A 20035-nucleotide genomic window follows, 5' to 3' on the forward strand; every position below is an offset into this window, starting at 1 on the left:
ATCCATAGGACCTGTTTTGTCCCTATTCTGAAGAATCACTGAGGTGCTTTTATGAATATTTTTACAAGTTAGGAGGAACCAGAGGTGCTGAAAAGCTAAGTTTAACAAAATAGAAAAACAATCAAATTAATGGAGATGAAAGGACAGTCAGAAGAAGAGCAAGAAGCGATTAAAATATGCCGAGCGTTGGAGCAAGCATCCACTTGGGGTTCCCATGGGAATGATCAGCTCAGCCCACTCTTATTGAGGGATGAACAAATGTTTCTGGGCCCACATGTCACCGAACAAAGAGTGGGTCGTGCCACACTTCTACTCCTCAGAGCTGCTATTGTTGGCGTGCAATTCCCTTTAGACTTTATGAAAACAAGCTGAGTAAACAGCTCAACCATTAAAATCTTCCTCTGAGGTGATAGCGGGACGCCGAGGATGCGATTTGAGTGGAGTCCAGATTCCACGGGTTCAAAACCAGAATGAATTTGATGTGAACAAAAAAAAAAAAGAAGAAAAAAAAAGATGAACAGGTGCGACTAAAACTACCGGTAGCTCGTTTCAGATGGCACACTTTAGTCATCCAAATATGCAGCTGTATTTGTCTTTCCTTTTGCCCACATTTTTTCTTTAATTTTCAGTTTAAACACTGCGAATTGGAAGAGTTGCTTAGCCGCAAATCCACAGCTAACACGACGCCAAGGAGGAAGCACAACACAAATATCCTGTAAAAAAAAAAAAAAAAAAAGCCTTGTGGCTAGAAAAATGTGGGGATGTTAAAAGTACTTTCTCCAAAAGCATTGGAGACAGCATCGTTCTACAATAAGGCTGATGATTTCCTGGCATAAAACATGAAGGGCAGCGGTAAACGCACTCAGGGATGCCCAGCTTTCTGAACAAGGTCAGACTTTTGCCTGCTCAGTGAAACTCAAAAACTCCGAAGCAGCTTTCTGCAAGTTTTACACTTCACAGGAAACTTTTTTTTTTAAAGTTTGCTTTAAAGGCACAGTGGGGTGAATGCTCCCTGCAGGATTTTGGCCAAGTGATAGAAGGAGGAGTTTCACGTCTCGGTATTCAACCAGTGACTCTGGTTATTTTGTTCTCCATTAATTGAAGCCAAGGTGTTTTGTAGAAAAAGAAATATTTGCAGAAACATAAACCTAATGAAAGAAAAAGGCCCCAAAAAAATATCTTCAAAGCTACCAAACTGAGCTCCTATCAAAAATACATGGTCCACAGTGCACCCATTGGCTGTGCAGCTCTTGCACTCGCTGCCTTTTAAGGTCCAAGATCCTCAGATGTGCAGCTTCTACTCCAGGTGTTAAACTTGAACCTCGACAACTTTAATTAGAATTTAACCTCAATGAGAAATCTGTCCAAATACAACACGTTTAATTATGCATCAAACATTTTTTTTTAACTATTTGGTTGCATAGAAAAGAATGTACTTTTTTTTTTTTTTTTCAAAATTGACAAAAACATTCATAGATAGTGGCTTGGTGCTACTTCCCTTAATCACTAAATCTGTGAAAGATTTTTTTTTTAGCCTCCTTGTATGGTTTTAAAAAAAGACAGACATGCCAAACAAATTGGAGAAAGAGAAAAGCTGCTCTTACTTTTAAATCTAAACCAGCAAAAATAGATATCGGCAGGTTAAAACCCAAGACGAAAAAAAGCGGTTTTTGATGTCTGTCTTTCCTTTAGGTCCAGAAAACGAAGGGAGTTACTTTTTGGTTTTATTATTTATATATTATTTACTCAGTTACAAAACAAGAGCATAAAAACAGACCATCTTTGCTGTGTTTTTTCTTGTTACCGTCTCCCTTCAAAAGTAGCAGCCTGTTGGTAATCTTTCTTTAGTCAAGCAATTTCTAACATTTCTGGGTGCTTTCTTTAAAAAAAAAAAAAACATTTTGAAACATCTAAACAACACCAAGAAGTGAGAAAAGTTAACTTTCAACCTTACTAACCTTGTGTTTCATATACAGAATATGTGCAATTAAAAATCGTTGCAAAGGAACGATGCTTCAGTTTAGTGAACACCTGCAAAATAAATCTTAAAATCTCAATGCTTGAATGACCAGATCAATTTGAAATCTTTAAAAATTATGTTTCCATAATGTACATTTCCACATTTGAGTTGACAGCCTTCGTGGCTGCAATGACTAAGTCCTTTCTATTTTCTACTGTGAGCAGCATGAAAGATCACTGAGCGTCTGGTGTGGCGGGGCGGACTGACTCTTGTACATACAGAAATCTTCAGTTGGCTCTTAGTTCCCATCAGGGGGAAAAAAATCCAAAATTTGAATGTTTGAGCAAAAAAGACAAATGACGGACATGTGACGTATGAAACTAATTCAGTCGGTTATATTAAATAATTTTGAGTTTCTACAGTTGAAAGAACGTTTTTACCAACTCTGTGTAAATAACCTTTGCTTTCTCATGGTACCATTAAATAAACCAAATACAAGAATAAAAAAAAAAACAGAGAGCATTGCTTTAGAGAATTTTTCACTCCCTTTCAAACGTTAGAAGTTTCTGTCAACTAGGATCGCTTTGCGTTTAATTGAGGAAAACCTGATCACCATACGGCATTGTAAGCTTGGGCTGAATTGGGTAAGCCGCACAAGTTTGGTCCTTGGGTAAAAAATTCAATCTGAATGTGTAGCGTTCATCTCCATAGCCACATAGAACGAGAAATAACTTGAAAGTCTGACTTATTATGACCCTTGGCATCCACAGTTTCTACACAATGAACAATAAAGATACAAATTTATGAAGTAAATGTTTAGTGGAACAGCGAATGTGAGCCAGTAGGGCCAGGTTCTGTGAATTTACTTTCTATTCTGGGCTGTGCAGGTCCTACAACAAACGTATTGATCGTGTTTACATTAACGGGTACTTTGGGAGCTGCAAAAGAGAAGCCGGCCCCGGCTTTACTGCAGCACTGATTTCACTCAGACGGGAGGGCCAGCCTCAAGCCAGACCCCCACGCAGAGCTGGTTTCACTCCCATCCTGCACGGACAGTAACGATGCACCTATGCAAACAAGCTTCACATTTACCTCCTTACCCCAAGTCTGCACATGGTGGGAAAATACTCCAGTGGCTCTACGGAAAGACCTCAGAAGGAGCAACACACGAATGTACACTCAATAAATACACAAAATTGTAAATGCACTTACCTGGAGAGAGCTGCATATTCTGTACAACCCCCCCCTGCACAAAATAAAAGTCCTGCACACATTCTGACAAGCCAAACCCCAGCAGACAGACTAAAAGCATCAAGGAAATCATCCAGTTGTGGCGGAGCAGGAAAAATAATTGCAAGAGAATCAATGCTAGTTATCCTGGCCTAATAAGGGCGATATCGGGGAGGGAAAGAAGAAATGCTTTTAAGTCCAGCAGACCTTGGGTCCACACTGAAGTCATAAACCGAAACCCCCCGCGGTGTGCAGCCACTGTAGGATGTGGGATCAGATGATGATTAACAGTTTCCATCCCGTGACGGCGCAGGGTCCTGATGAGATGTTCAGACGTTTCAAGTCTTTTGAGTCAAGAAGGAAAATAAAAAGACCAAAAAATAAAAATAAAAATCACAACATGCTCAAAGGTTTTGATGTATGGTGGCCAACTAGAGCAAAACACAACTTTGAACAAAACTTTCAAATAAAAAGCACGTCTGTAGCCAATTACAACTAAACAGCAACCCACTGGTGTTGTTGTAAACTTTGTTTGTAATGGTAGTTTAACAATAACCGGATCGTAAGAGCGAGAAAGTACAAACACGTTATTTTTGTTTTGTAAAATTCATTTTGTATTGTGTAAAGTGAAAAACTACAAATATAAAGCCCGCCCTCACTTCATCATGTGATCCAGAGCAAGCAACTGCTTTACAAAGTTACTGGATTAGTGAATATATTCCACAGGTGTGTGTTCACTGAAGGCCTCGGGATTTGTTACAGAGCATTAGCGAACAAGTGTAGCCCAGTGGTAAACTGAGGTTACGGTTATTACTGTATGTTAAGGTTAATAGAAATCTTATATTGTCAAGACAAGATGCAAGTATATTAAAAGTAAATTCTTGTTTACTCAGGCATACATTGATGACAACTAATTGTTCAGTATCCTTCTTTCTGAAAGAAATACATTGGTATTTTCCTTCACCTTAATAGTTGAATAATACAAAGGTAACTATTGAGAGGCACATGTCCAGTTTACAAATGGCTGGGTACATGATTTGGACATTTTTACCCCCCCCTCCCCCCCTTCTGTCTGTTCATTCATTTCAATTGTGTGTTTGCAGGTTATGCACTCTCAGAGACTCTGAGCCACCGTTAACAACGTGGGTCATGCTGAGCAACACTGGCACTGTTGAGTGTGCACATTGCACCTGCATGGCAGGGGTAGCAGAGACCTGCACCGATATGAGTGCCCTACTTTTTAAGGTGGAAGCAACAGTGAGGATACGAGGCACAAAAACTGTTACAGATAAGCCAGCATACTGGATATTACCTGGCAATCTGACGAAGATTCACGCAGAAGTTAGCCATAAAATTGACTACAGTACTTCAGCTTCTCAAAAGAAGATACTTGACAAAAAAATCCTTGCTGAAATCTCAACACCAGCCAGAAGAAGCCGCCCGCAAAAAAGAAAAATTCGTACCATTGCTAACTTAGATTCAAAAAATCTGCGAGAATGTCGTTTTCGCCGGTTATGTTTATGGACACCAAAGATGGCGCCGATACCCCTCCGACTAGAGCAGTGACGTCACGCTCCGAAGCTCTATTGGCAACGGAGACAGTTCGTCCAAGGGGAACTGGTGATTGGTTGAAAGGGGGAGGAGGCGGGAGGAATGAGAGAGTCGCAAAGGATGCGTGACAAGGAAGGAAAAGAAGAGAAATAGATAAAAAAAAGAATAAAGACAGACGAAAGGGAGAGACAAAGGGACAACAGGACGAGAGGGCACGAAAGTCAGGAGAAGTTGAAGGAGTTCAGTCGACGCTGGAGGGACGAGCCAAGGGGAGTGGAGCAAGTGGTCACGACGTGCTAAGCTAAGTGGGCTAACGCTTTAGCGCCACGGTTCTGCTGCAGCCGTTGCGGCCTTGCGAAGTTGAGAGGAGGGAGTGCATCTCAGCATTTCCTGTTTTCCCCGAATTGCAACGCTCTCAGTTTTGTTTTTTTTTCTCGTCCTCCTTCTGGGATTTAAACTTCTACTCCTCGTTGGTCACATGCCTGCAACGTTTATTTATTTTTTTCTCCTGTTTTTTCCCTTTCCCCCCATCACTTGGAGGTCGTGAGTAGACTTTGTTCAGGACGATATACTAGCTTGGACATTGCTTGGGGTGCCCCGGTCTTAGGGAATTGTGCTCATTAATAGTTTAGTTGGTCTGCCTTATGTGCTGCCTTGTTGTTTGTTTGTTTTTTTTTGTTTGTTTTCCCTAAATCTTAAAAATGTTCACAGCTTACAGTTCAACTGGTGATTAACAGTGAGGGTTCCCTATCACCTTAGTTAATAAAGTGAAACTGAATAATTTTGCCTGAAATTCTGTTTCTCTGGGTAGTATTTGTTACAAACTAGGTCAGTGGTATTGCCTACATAAGGGTGTACCTGATCAATGTCGAACCCAAGCACCCACCATTTTAGTTTTCCTCATAGAGTGGTTTAAGTTGCTGCACAAGGATGAAGACCAACAAACACAGCAGATTAGTTTAAAGCAGCTTTAGGTTGTAAACAACATCCCAAGCTTTAAACCTCTCACGGAGGTGAAAATCAAACTCGTACGGCACAAACGCAAACCCACCCAGACTTATCTGAGGAAGGACAAAGTTTATAAGAACACAGGCCAGAGACCCACTGTAGAGATCCACAGCTTAGGATGGATAATTTGTTGGCATAATCATTAGCCATACACTCCACACATCTCGTATGAAGTTGCAGGAATAAAATCAAGAGCGGTCCCATTTAACGTCAGCAGGGGACACAGCAAACCAAACAAGAGCGAAAACTGATCGTGCACAGCACAATAAATTTTAAACGTAAATAAATAACTGCACATCTGAGCAACATGTGACAAACACTGACTAATAGCAAAGAAAACATTTGTGTCCACCTAACAAATGCATGCTAATTGCAAACAACAAACGGAGGAAGAAGATAGACTGTTTAACTTGCTCAGCTCTTCAACCTTGAAGGGATCATCAAACTCACATCCGAATGCCAACAGATTAGTAGATGTAAAAGTCTCAGCTGGATTAAAGCTGGAAACAGTGCGATGAGGAAAAAGAACTTGATTTTTACTAAAGTTATTACAAAAGTAAAACAAAGTCTGTTTTGGGGGAGGAAAAAAGACGTGAATAAATGTCATTGTATAGCGTATGTGTGGTTTGATCTACGTAATCACAGATTCATAAAGATCCTCAGGACGGCTGTTCGTTACCGCTCTTTAAACCTGCAGATTTCTCTCTTTCTCATTCTGTGGGAAACATTCCAGGAGAGGAACCAATTCCCGTTTTTCACTTCCATAGTAACCGTGGAAATCAAGAAGCTAAATCAAATTAAACACTAGTTAAAAACAAGATTTAAACAGCCAATTCATGTTTTGTTTTTTGTTTTTTTCTGGTTCATTATAGTTGAATAAAACAAATACTAAATCTGCGTCAGAAAGCTACAGTGCGAATGTGAACACAAACAGGTTTTTCTTGTGGCATATTTTGACTTCCATAATTAACCTTAACGTGCATCTAGTAGATTATTTTCCCACTTTCTCCTTCTTCAAGTAGGGAAGTAGTGAGGAGACCAAGCAGCTAAATCCAAAGTGCCCTGTGTCAGTGTTGGAGCCACTGTGGGATATTTTAAAAAATCTCACGGCAGTAGCGATGTCGCTCCTTCAGAAAGCCCAGGATGTGGGACGCATAAAGCACCACATCACAAACGATGCACATGGCCCACACGTGTTTACATTGTGAGCTGTTGGAAAGTTGCCTTATAGTGAGGAGGAGGAAAACCTGCGCCAGATATGAATATTAATGCCTTTCTGAAAGATAACAAAGCACAATCTCCTTCTCCATGTTTCTGTGCTAATAAAAAATTCCAGTTCTTAGAGTCGACTTTTGGTAGGAGTTGTAGTAAAACTTGAATCATTGTACTGCATGATTACTTGCAGTTGAATGACTCAACTAATTTGAAGGTAGAATTTCTTGTTTCTTTGGAAATCAATAAGAGTTTTGTGGCCAAATCAGATTCCCACAAGCTCAAAAATATTTATTAATAAAACCTCTCACTCTGGTTCCTTGATACGCTGGGAAAACGTTGTTTATTTATCTCCTGCTTTAATGGAGTGAACAATTTCTTTGTTTGATTTATTTAGTTTTACTTTAGCAACAATGAATTCTCAGTGAGCACCTTGAAACCTTCATGATGAACATCACACAATTTAAATGTACTATATTCTAACGTGACACAGTGTTGTTATGAAATAGTGAAATAACTACAAGACTCCAAAAGTAAAGTATCCAAAATTTAGTCGAATACTAAAAGTTTCTGCCAGAACACATAAAAGGTTTTTTTGAGACCTGAAGATCTGAAATGAGCTCAACATTGTAAGATTTCTCAGTAGAAGCATTTGTTATAAACTGCCTGTTGTGAATAAAATATTGGCTCAAGTGATTTGAAAGTTTAGTATTTGTTTTATTCAACCCTAATGAACCAGAAAAAAAAAACAAAAACATGAATTGGCTGTTTAAATCTTGTTTTTAACTAGTGTTTAATTTGATTTAGCTTCTTGATTTTTACCACAAATATAAACAGACAATTGTGTCTTAATTAAATGCTTTACTGCTGGGAGTCACTTATTTTTATTATTAAAATGCGTAAAGTAACCTCAGCCATAAACTACAGAACTTTTCTCATTCTTACTTTGAAATAAATGTTTTGTATTTTTACTTTATTCAAAAATAAACAAACAAACTCTTGGCATAAACAAAAAATTGTCATATTTCAGTTCTGTTGATCCAGTTTTCTTGCGTGTGTGTCTTCGTGCCGCTTGATTGTCACATTTATCAATATGTTGTTTCATGAAATGTTGCACGCTGGTGATAATAATGGCAAGCACAGATAATATTACACTATATAATGGGAAATAATGTGCACACACAAAAAATATAATGCAATATAAATAGATTCCTCCAGCTTCATATCCATTTCCCCTGTATCTCCAAACTGACCCATGACCTGTTAGATGTAGCGCTTCCAAAGACACCGGCCTCATTACCCAGGCTTCTCTTTGGCTGAGCCAGGTCTTTTATACCCCCGAGGAAGGACAGAAATAAACAAAGACCACCACTGATTGAGAGATGGAAACAAAACACTGTGGCAGGAAAAGGTTACATTGGCTGTTATCCTGTTTGGTGGCCGCTGGCTTTCAGTCATTAAAAACAAAAAAAAGAAAAAAAAAACTTCCAGTCATCTGTGACAATATCTCAGTTATGCAAGAAATGTCACTAAAAACAGCTACACACATGAGAATTGTGTCATTTCGTTGGAAACTGCTAGCAGAGCGGTGTGCCATTTATACCATTAGAGACGATTTAGCAAAACATAATCATTTTAAAGTATGTTAGTTACATGACTAAAGTTAAATGGATTAAATAATGTCTTCATGAGTTCGTGTATATGTAGGTATTGATCTTCACTGTTCCCTCTAATGATAATCCTCAAGTTTGAAAAAGGGGATCTTCACGTTCAAAAATATTAACTAGGTCTTAAATGTTGCCTGTGAAACAAGACCGAAAAAGTGTTTGCGTGTCCATCTAATTTACAAACTCGCCACCAAAGATGATTTCCTCCTCAAACTGTGAAACAAATAGTTCCTGTTTGCCGTTGCTCTAGAAGTGGTTTACTTCAAACATTATTATGCTGCACCAGTTTGAACTATGTTCACATTTAAGCATCTCATGTAATCTGTAAAGTCTGTGACTGGTTCTAAGTTTTTTTTTTAGTTTTTTTTTTTTTTTTACATGTGTGAGAACAACATGTGAGTGCACGGCCTCATAAGGTTAAAGAATTGCCCGCGACTTTCAGATAATATATTTGTGTGGTTTCCTTTTCCAAGGGTAAAGGGCAACGATGATGCAATACGGGGTGCAAATCTGCTCTTACATGCAGCACTTGGTGAACATGTGAACAAGGTGCTGAGATGAAGCAAACCATCAGACATGGTCATTCCTTCTGGATTAAAACCACAAATACGAACAGTACTTTAAAAATATCCCCTTTGTCTACCATGCAGATTATACAGGTATCAGAAATCATTTTTACACAAACTTCACTTCCCCACTCTACAACGTGGCATCATAAGACCTCAGAGACCTTCTGTCATTGTTCTGCGTCTCTGTCCTCTGTGTGTGTGAAATGGATAGGCGCTACATGTAGACAGACGAATGAACTGCAGCCACAGGTGATAGGAGGGGTCAACATGGCGGAAGAACCTCCGGGATGGAACAAGGGCAAGACTGTACGAGTGAATCGATGAGACGAAAAGTTAGTATTGATCCTGCTGGATTTATCCCCTTCAATGTCAATGAGTAGCATCAGTCAGACGAAGAGGCTGTACCCCATTTGCCCGAAGAGCAGCAGGATAAATCTCATTCTCCCCTCTTCCGCTCGTTTAATGAAGGATATAATGGTGTGAGTAGGCTGAATGACTGCTAGCAGACCATTTCAGCGAACAGACTGTATATCTGTTATCCTCCCGACTTTAATATCCAGCAAAACCTCCGCTGGTAATTAGAGGGAGCGTGCGCTTGCAAGAAAAATTGCATGTTTATCCTTTGGTTACCGCTAATTTTGAGGTTTGGCTTTTCCCGTGTAGCCGATCTGCCGCTGAAGAGTGAAACGCGCTAATTAGGTGCTGATGTAGTGACTGGGAAATCAATACGCGGCATCATTAAAAGGAATGAGTCAATAAAAGTTCAAAGAGTTACATCGGGATTGTTCAACCTTCCTTTGTCTGATATGGATATATTGTAAAACAAACAAATGTGTGTGGTCATATTGAGGTGTTGCTAAGGCAATAACCTCTGATGTCATAACTTATCCTCCAATATGTCTCACAAAATATACTGTGTTGCATTGGTACAGTCCTAAAGTCCTAAAATTAGTTTTCATGGACGACATTGATCTTAATGCAGTGCATCAAAGACATCAGTGATTATGTAGATGAAACAGTGAATCTATTTATTTTAATCCTTTTATTCTCGTTTTTGCCATTTAAAACACTTAGAGCAGTGCATTGTAAAGTTTCAATAATATTTTTTAACCCTTAAATTGCAAACACAGACACTTTTTTCAACCATTTCTTAAAAAGATTTTTGAGCGTATAAAAAGGCAGCGGGATTTCTGATACTCAAATATTACACTTCAGAACAAAAATATTACACTTCAGAACAATGTTTCTTTAAAACATTATTTTTTGGGACTGAAAGGGTCGATACAGTGGACACCCAAATATTGGAGGATTCACTTACTATCTACTTTTTCTATTATTTTGTAAAAGTAAATCCAAATCATTCACAGAAAAAAAAAATCTGTTCACAGATACTCAAAAGAAAATGCAGCTTGGGAAGATGAAATCCCATTTTCCTTGGAGGTGATTGGCTATTCTCACAAAAGGGGAGATAAGGCATATGTATACTTATATATTTATCTAAACTATTCTGAATGAAACATGAACTGTCAAGTCCTTTGCAGCCTCTAAAGGTTTTCTTTATTTTACCTTATGGGGAGTCAGATCAGATTCCATGTTCTTGCTGAAAACATGTGTTGCCACTGCATGATTCTTCCACCACCATGTATCACGGTGGGAATGGTGCGATCGGGGTGAGAAGAACGTCTCCTCCATCCACACGTTTAGCTTAGCTTAACACTAAATAAGGCGGTCGGCAATCTGTGAACACAGTTACTCGACAAAATGTCTAATTCAGCGAGTAGTAGCATCGCTTGACCCGACTTTGAACGAGGAGGGGGCCAACCGATTCACGGAGCGAGAGGACGAGCAAGATGTTACCTCTAGTGAGTGAAATGAACTTGCATGTGTGTGAAAGGCACCTTCAGAGGTTCTCATCGGTCACATTCGCATCAAACGAGGAGGACAGAGAGAGGAGGTTCAGGTGGGCTCTGCGAAGCACCTGAACAAACACACACAACCTGCACATGGATTCACAATAAACACGTCTGCGATCACGGCACAATGTGAATGTGAACAGCGTCGCTTTTCACATTCGGCTCCACGAACAGACAGAGACGCCCACCGCAGCGGAAACCTTTCTTTGTGGAACCAGTGTGGTGCAGGACGCCGACTGAGTTCCCTACAAATGCTGTTGATCTCAGATTTAGCAGCTTGTCGTCCCTCATGACAAAGGAACTGAGAGGAACAGCAGTTTAGAAAGATGTATTATTTCTGTTGGTTTAAGCAAACCTTCTGGATTTTACCTCCCTTTTTCATCAGATCCCTATAGCAAGAAACTCTGAAACTTAGTAAAGATTTAGGAAGGGAAAAAAAGATAGGGGCAGTATTATGTATATTTCATGCACATTGATCTATTTTATAGAAACATCTATGTTATTTTCACAGTTTAAAATAAATTTGACTGTCTTCAGGACACCTTTAGGAAGTCGACTCAACATTGTTCCTCTATTACCCCTTGAATAGTGTTTTTTACAAGAGTTTCATTGAGACGTAGCTCATATACTGAACTCAGCAGAAGCACAGATCCACCAGGTGTTTGCTAATTGCTGCTGGCTGGTCTGAAGGAGCTGAGTGGAGTAGGGATCCTCTGTGAGGCAGAAGCTTGGAAGCTGCAGCTTCAGGGAGGAGCTGCATCTCGAAGGCGGAGCTACGTCCACCCAGGCGTTTTGCACAGCTGAATGGTTGCCACGGGAGATTAAAGGATTTCTCAAACATGCAAGAAGGAATAAAAGCAACACTCCATCTATGTTTAGGATGAAGGAATAACATTATAGACAATTTTACACAATGCCGTCTCTTTGAGAGTTGTATAATTGCTAGCAGAGGTAGAGTTGGATGTAAATGGCCTTAATCATGTGTCTGCATTTCAGTGTATTTAACTGTTTATGTTTTGTCCAAGATTTCTTGTTAAAATGGTTGTCAGGTGTGACGACTCCATTCATCTGGAGGGGGCAGATTTGGCCTCTTTGTTCCTTGTTGTAGACGCTCAGCATCTTTGGATAGGTTGTCAGCATTTTGGGATCACCTGGGTGTAACGTTCCCAGAATAAAATCTACCTTCCTGCAGTTTTTAGCGAGTTCACGGAGGAAAACTCACACACAACTTTAGCTTGATTTATTCCATGTTTTAGCTCTGAGGTAATTTCATAAGTCTTGATGTCAAACAACGACACGCCCAGCAAATACTAAAAGCATTTTTCAAATTAAGATTTTATTTATAGAGGAACAGAAGCTGTCCAGACCAACCTCAACTTGCATGGAAAAATGTTTTCTTCATATCTTGTTTGCCTTGGTCCTGCTGATAAAAAAAAAGAGTTCATATTTTCAAAAAAAAAACAAAAAAAACCCATCTAAATTATCCACAATACTTTCAGAAAAATATTTTGTGGACTGATGATACAAAATGGAATCTCTTTTGGAAGGTGTGCATCCTATTAAATACGCTGTAAAACTAAGCAGCATTTTAGAGGAAAAACTGATTTAACTTGAAAACGCTTCCACCGTTTATTTGTTATATTTTTTTTAACTATTGTAACCCCTGATGTCTCAGTTGTTTCTCTGCCGACCAATAGGACAGAATTAGCGCGTGGCGAATTGTCATACCACTACTGCATTCGTTATCGCAGCTATTTTGACAAAACTGCAGATCTGTTTTGGATTATGTCAGACAATTCCACACGTCTCATGCACATAGTCTATGAAATCCTGCACACATATCAATTTTCCAGTGGAATTCAGTCCTATCAAGCATGCAGAGACACGGTAACACATTTTATTAAATTAGATGCCTCATTCTGTGTGTAAAAATTATTGTTAATCAGAATTTATTACACCACTGTTGCAGCTTGGTGTTTTAGCACAGATCAAAACAGCAAAAAGATTATTAAATGATCTACTTTGCTATTCATAACCGGGAAGTAAATGTATCCTTCAACTTTCTGTAAGTCATAAACATATTCCCACCTTTACTGTGAATCTAATTGTTTAAACCTCTGGATACTTTTTAGATCTTTTATGCATTTGCCAATATTATGCTGGTGATTGACTTAAAATATTTGATATATCATACAATATTTCATTTTCCATAGACTCTTTCGTCATGAATCACTTAAAAACAAAAACAAATGGGGATCCACAGAGGGGTGAGAAGTTGAGTGTTCCTGTTTTTATAGCCTAATCAGATAATTTCCTGTTTGATTAGAAAAGACATTACTTAAATGTGCATCTAAAATGTTGCTGACGTACAAAGAGTAGTAAAAGGAGAGATCACATCTCCACAATAAAACTGAAATTTGTTCCCTCTTACACATAAAACGCCTAATTACCAAACTCCATCTCATATTAGAGATTTGATAGTTCCATCTCAGACTGCAGGTTTACTGGTGGCTAAAGTTTCTAAAAGTACAGGGTGATTTTCATTCACCTCTTTCGTAGAGCCGCGTAACACTGTTCACTTTTATGACTGGACTTTTTTTTTTTCAATAAAAACTGTACTTAGTGTGTGTGTTCTCCCCCCCCACGCTGCATGTGTGTGTGTTTTGGTACAGGCCAGCTATCTGGTCAAATTTATTTGACACAGTGAATAGATGAAATATTTCTGGACGTGCGCTGCTTGTTTGAAACCTTCCAAAAGTTTTACATTGATTTATGCTCGACAGAGACTCCTCCACCGCTTCACTCCGGCGCTGTCCTTTCAGCAAACAGAGAGCAGGAAAGAGAGATGAGTCCTGTCCTGAACCTTGTCCAAACTCTGCAGGTGGCCTCGATGAAGGGTATGCTTTTTTTTTTTTTATCAAGGTCTGCCAGCTAGGCTATCCTGACAGTCCCATCTTCTGCCAAAAATTCAAAGAGTGAGAGAGAAAGAGAGGAGAAGAACTGAGGAGTCTGGTCTGGTCTGGTCTGGTCTTGCGATACACTTTATGCAACTCTAAAGAGTAAATAAGAAGAAAACTTGATTAGAAGAGAAAACGTGTGTGCAGAATGGTCTTTTGCCCGACCATTCTGCACCCTGCGCAGTAATAGAGCAACACTGGGAAAGGAAATGAAGGCCGTGACGCATTGTTTTGGCGGCGCACTGTAATGCTTACAAGCCTGGACAGGTTGTTCTATTGTTATTGATGCTCTTATTTGGGTGGACATAATTTAATTCCAAGAAACAGTATCACTCATTCATCATGTCGGGGGTTGACATTTCTATCAGGCTTATCGATGGACAGTCAAGTGAATTTAGCAAAGTGTAAAATCACGCGCAGATGTAGATGGGCTGCCGTTGACTGAAAGTGATCATCTTGCAATGTTGGGGAAAACACGGCGCAGTCGTTCACACGAGTCGAGCCGAAACGCTGCCGGGCTCTCGCAGCCTACACGGATAATCTGCAGCCATTTGTGGAGAAAAACTGTTCAGGGCTTAATCATACCGAGTCACGTTTCGAGCCCGGCTGATGGTTCCTCTGACCACCGCTGAATCAGTGGTGAACTTTTGGCTTAAATCACGGGCACCGAGCTACCGAGGAGGAAATGTGACAGTTTGTTGCAAATGTTTCAAATTCTGCAAAGCGAGTGAAACCCAGGGCACCTTTTTGGAGGTTTAAAAGTGAAGGTGAGAGTGCTGCTGAGTCATTTTTTCTCAGCCTCCGACAACGACGCATGGTTTGTGCTTCATCTTTGACTCAGAGGCTGTTTGATAAGTTCAGTAGGAGCCTTTTTTCTTTTCTTTTCTTTTTTTTTTTTTGCCTGTTTCAGTGTGATAACAATTACAGGCCTGTGTTGCTACATATCAATTGCCTCTTATGGAAGCGAATGTCACATTTTCATTGTTCTATTGATCCCTGGAGGCGCCAGAGTTTGGGAGGGGTGTATTTCCATCTGGGCCTGCTGACAGTGATTGGAGACATGAGGTCTGTTAATACCCTCAACTTTGGGGAAAAAAATGGGTAAAAGCTCATCTAAATAAGGATGGGTCAAAATGACATAATTCAAAATGTAAAAAAAAAATCATCTCAATTCTGGGGTTAGGATAAATTGAAGTGTAGTCATTTTCTCGTCACATAAAATAAGTCTGACTCAGCAACAAGCAGAGGGAACCAATTCCCCGTTGACTGCACAAGCGTGTAAACAATAGGAAACGTGTTCAAGGCACAACTTGTGGATAGGTTACTTTTTATATATATATATATATCTTTGCTTCTGTACCTTTCCTTCCTGATGACACCCTGGGTGTCTGGCAATGTGGCTTATCAAAAACTGTCACTGGATGCGCAGCGCTGACAAAGAAAACAACTGCAGGAACATCCATCGTCTTCTGTTTATCCGATATCGGGGCAACAGGTCCAGCTAATTCTGGGTGGAAAAGTAAGGCTCAATAAAAACAAATATAATATAATTCTACTACTAATCATCCTGTGAACATGCATGTTAACATTTTGCATGTGAGATCAAACAGAATGAAGAAATTTGACTTTGTAAAACTTTTTTTGTCAGGCGCATACTTCTCTCTCAAGTATGCATTTCAAAGCACAATCAGTAGTTTTGCTTGTGGATATATTTTCAACTAGAAAGTCACTCAACACCTTCAACAGAAAGCTTAGTTTCACTTTTATGTTTGTATTACAGAAGATAAAATGCTGTGCTACTGTATTTTTAATTCTTCATTCTAAATATTGCGTCGTCTTAGATGGCACACCGACATGGATGTATTCTAGTATGAAATGGGGATTTCATTGTGTGACAAATTTGAAATTATAAGGTTAATTCACTGCTTTTCAATGTAACTATTTCACTATTCACCATAGAAGGCATGCTTTATTAAATACACAGAATTTTTTTTTTTACATAATGAAAAGAAGACTTTATGATCTTGCATCTGGACTTGAGTAATAACCATTCATCTTGTTTGTTCTCCGCAGTGTTGCATCGGCTTGGTTCGGCTTTATTATTCATATTCTGAACTTAATGGGTTTGTAATCATGAAATGATTAGACTCACTCTCATCACCATCTTGGCTGCATTTTAAAAACCTTTAGGGGTCACGATGGTGAGCTGGAAAATGAAGCTGAAGTATTTAGCAGCTTTCCGGCTCGAAATGCAAGACATTTTGATTGTAGCGTTCTCACACCTGGCTCTCTCTCGTACAGGAAGCATAATTCAATTGTAGCATGCAAATTAATTATTCTCCAATAAGATGTTTGGACTGCGTTCACAAATCCGCAATGAAATCCTTCAGCACTCACAAATTTGAAGTGTCCGCTGCGTTTGCAGGTTGCACAGTTAAAACGTCCGTCGCCCGTTTCAAAGCAGACAATATACGAGTCTTCTGCGTCGTTGCACTTCCTCTCTGCTTCACGTTTTTGGCAAGTTTAATTTGAGAGTTAATTTACTTGCACGGCTGTTACATTGAGTTGAGCTAACTCAGAGATGTGTTATGGTGCAGTGTTATGACATCCGAGAAGCCGTAGAGGGAGCCGCGTCGTAAACGTCTGAAGAACAAGGGAACGTCTGAAAAAGGTATTGACTGAAAATAAGAAAAAAAAAAGCAGACAAAAACTAAATAAATACATTTTAACCAGTGCAATATTTAAAGAATAATAACCCCACAAATAATTAATCACAAATTTACTCTAATTTTTGGAAAGCAGGCTAAAAGATCTTAAAGAAGCACCTTACTGAGCACCAAGAAGAACCAAAGTAATTGACATATATCCATCTACAGCGGGTTACAAAGACAATTTAAGTCCAGACACCCCTCAGAGGCTTCTAACCCTGATTTCATTCTTAAGCTTGTGACCACAGGTGAGGGTAGGAACGTAGAAGACAGTAGACCGGACCTCTTCACCACGACAGATGGTTTCAACGCCCATATCACTTCAGACGCAGCACCAATCTGCCACAGTTTGGTGGGACTTTTCATAAATTATTCTGTGGACTGGCAAGTGACGCTTCTTGATATGCTTGAATCCCATTAAGCATTGTCTGAAGTTAACACAGCATTTCAGAAAGAGAGGATCATCTCGACATTCAGCACGGAGGTGGTAGTATGGTGGTTTGGGCCGACTTTGCTGCTTCAGGACCTGGCTAACTTATTTTAGTTGCACTGATAAACTCTGTTCTCTATACCAGAAACGGGCAAAAAACTTTTTTTTTTTTTTTTTACCTTGAGCTGAAGTGCACTTCTTAAACACTAATTTCCAGTTAGGCACATCTGTAATTCATCAGAGCAATCATTTTTATGCAACATGTTTTATAGATAGTTTTTCTTCTTATTAACAAAATCTTCATGGAAAATTGCTTTATTGTTTACTGTATTGCAATTTTTGTTTCATATTACAAAAATTGTATACTTGGGGTGCTGTGGTGGTGCAGGGGTTAAGCACAAACCACATCTGGAGGCCTTAGTCCTCCATGCAGCCGTCACAGGTTCAATTCCCAGCCTGATGACCTTTGCTGCATGTCTTCCCCTTTCTCTCATTACCCACTTTCCTGTTAATTCACTATCAAATAAAGGCCACAAGAGTCAATAAAACCTTTTTTTCTTATTTCTAAATTGTATACTCGTATGTTGTAAATGACTATCAGAATAAAAAGCAAATGAGGCAAACACACCTGGCATTGCGTAGGGGTGGAAACTGCTTCCCACCACTTTTCCCCCTTGACCTCTACTATGAAAACAGCCCTAGACTGACCCAGATGTTCCTGAAAACTCAGTTTGATATCTATAATGCTTGTTCATAATCACATTCTTTCTTCCTTTTTTGCATGTTTGTTTGTTTCTTTCTTGACTCCTTTAGTTCTTTCTCTTATGTCTCTTTCTTTCTTTTCTCTTTCTCCCTTTCTTTAGGACCGCCTTATCCCAAGGCGAGTGGAAAAAATGGGGGTAGAAAACATGGACTGAAGCAAAGTCCACTTGAGTGTGTTGTTCCTGGTCAGTTCGCCCAATCAACAATTCCAGTGCCTCTTATCTGTTTCACTTCCATTTTAAACATGTAAGCTTTTGTTTTTGTAGAAATGCATTTAAATTTAAATGCAGATTATTTCTCAAGTTAGTGAAGTATCGTTGTCATATGACAACGATACTTCATACTTCAAATATATATATATTTTTGGTTCTAAATCTTGATTTTGGACACGCAGACTCTTATAACATGCCAGAAAATGAGCCAATATAGTCGAAGTGTCAGAATTCCTCCTGGAAAGTCGCAAAAGGCGAAATCACAGTTTTCCCACAAATGAAACACCAGCGCGCAGCTTCCACAGAAGAGAGCAATGCACTCCAAAACTTTAACGCAGTCATTTAAAAAAAAAAGAAAAAAAAACTTATAAAAGAAAATATAAAGAACTCTTTAAACTATATAGACCATATTTTGTGGTCATTTCTTGTATAGCGTGATAAAGTAATTGAATTCAACTGTGAACTCTTCGTTTTAAATCCATATCATCCTTATTTTCCACCCCCCGGAACTATAGTTTTAAACTAACTACAGTCGTAATCTTGGATACACCTCCGTCTTCCCTCTCGGTCCTTCACACCTAGCCGGGTGCTGACCGGACCTGATGGGGGGGTGGGAGGGAGGGGGGTAAGGACAGCTGAGAACAGCGGCGGACTCGCGAAGTTGCACCGCCCCGGTTCAGGCAGCTGGACTGGAGCAGATAGACGCTGAGATAGTGATTGAAAGTGATGGTAAAAGGATTTAGCCTCGGCATTAACACAGAGGGAGGGAGAGGGAGAGAAGGGGAGGGAGATAGGAAACAGAGAGAGAGGAAGAGAGAGAGAGAGAGAGAGAGAGAGGGAGGAAAAGGAGGAGGGAGGGTGATATTTTCCATAAAGCCCTTTCCACCCCCCTCCCCTCCCTCTCTTTCTGCCCTTGAGCATCCCGGGTAAACCCGAAGCTTGTAAAGTGGGAAGAGGAGGAGGAGGGAAGGAGGAGGAGAGGGGGGGGCTGATCGGGGCGGGCTCAAGCCTTTCTTCAAACTCAATATTTTATACTTTTGATACTCCCTGACGGTGGAATTCATTCCTCTTTTCCCGGCCGATCCCAGATCTAGGACACCGCTGAGCCATCAGTGCGCAGCCATCTACGCTGGGATAAAAGAAAGATTAAAGAAAAAAAAAAGTGTCCGGCGGACTGCAAATAAGAATATATATATATATATATAATTTAGAAAAAGCAACAAACAGCGCGCAGGGCAGATTGATATCGGGAGTACAGTGAGGAGACGGCGGCGGGGAGCGAGTACAGTGGATGATCGGAGCGGATTTATAGTGCTGACTGGCCTCAGAGAGACGCGTGTAAGAAGTAAGTGCTCTATCTGATCAAGCATTTCGCCACACGGTGCGTTTATCTTGCTGGACGGTATGTGCACGCGAAACGGAGCACTTACGGTTTTTAGTTTTTATTTTTCTGTCGGGACTGGACAGACGGCCTCTTTGAGCTTTAATTTGAATCAGTTAGAAAGAAAAGGCAGGCGAGTCAAGAAACAGTTTGTGTGTGGTGTGTGTGTGTGAGCGGTGCTGCACTGTCGGGTTCATAACTGTGGAAACTGACACACCCCTGAATAATCGGTGCCGGGGGAAAACCGCCTGGGCTACTTGTCAAGTGAACAAAGTCTGCATGGGTCGGGACGTGCTGTGCGTGGACCGGACTTCTGTCACAAGGCGGGTGAGGGTTCGGATTACAATCCCTGAAAATGACACAGATTAGGAGCGCAATCTGTGTCTCATTTATCAATGCTTGCGGGGAATGGGGGGGGGGGGGGGGGAAAAAAAAAAAAAATGGGGTGGTTTATTTTTTTGTTTGGTTTATAAAA

At 40.0% G+C, this 20035-nt stretch overlaps 1 long non-coding RNA gene across 1 annotated transcript in view; it reads left to right on the top strand.

Annotated features, from left to right (window-relative positions):
• The first annotated feature begins 19013 nt into the window (after positions 1 to 19013).
• Positions 19014 to 20035, top strand: part of LOC106954270 (uncharacterized) — a 5320-nt gene continuing 4298 nt past the window's right edge. Inside the window, exon 1 of the long non-coding RNA XR_001426329.1 lies at positions 19014 to 19524. This is a non-coding gene — a long non-coding RNA (uncharacterized LOC106954270). The remainder of the gene's footprint in view (positions 19525 to 20035) is intronic.

The sequence above is a fragment of the Poecilia latipinna genome, unplaced genomic scaffold (genome assembly GCF_001443285.1).
Source record: "Poecilia latipinna isolate Pla-1442-1.1 unplaced genomic scaffold, P_latipinna-1.0 Scaffold642, whole genome shotgun sequence".
NCBI lineage: Eukaryota > Metazoa > Chordata > Actinopteri > Cyprinodontiformes > Poeciliidae > Poecilia > Poecilia latipinna.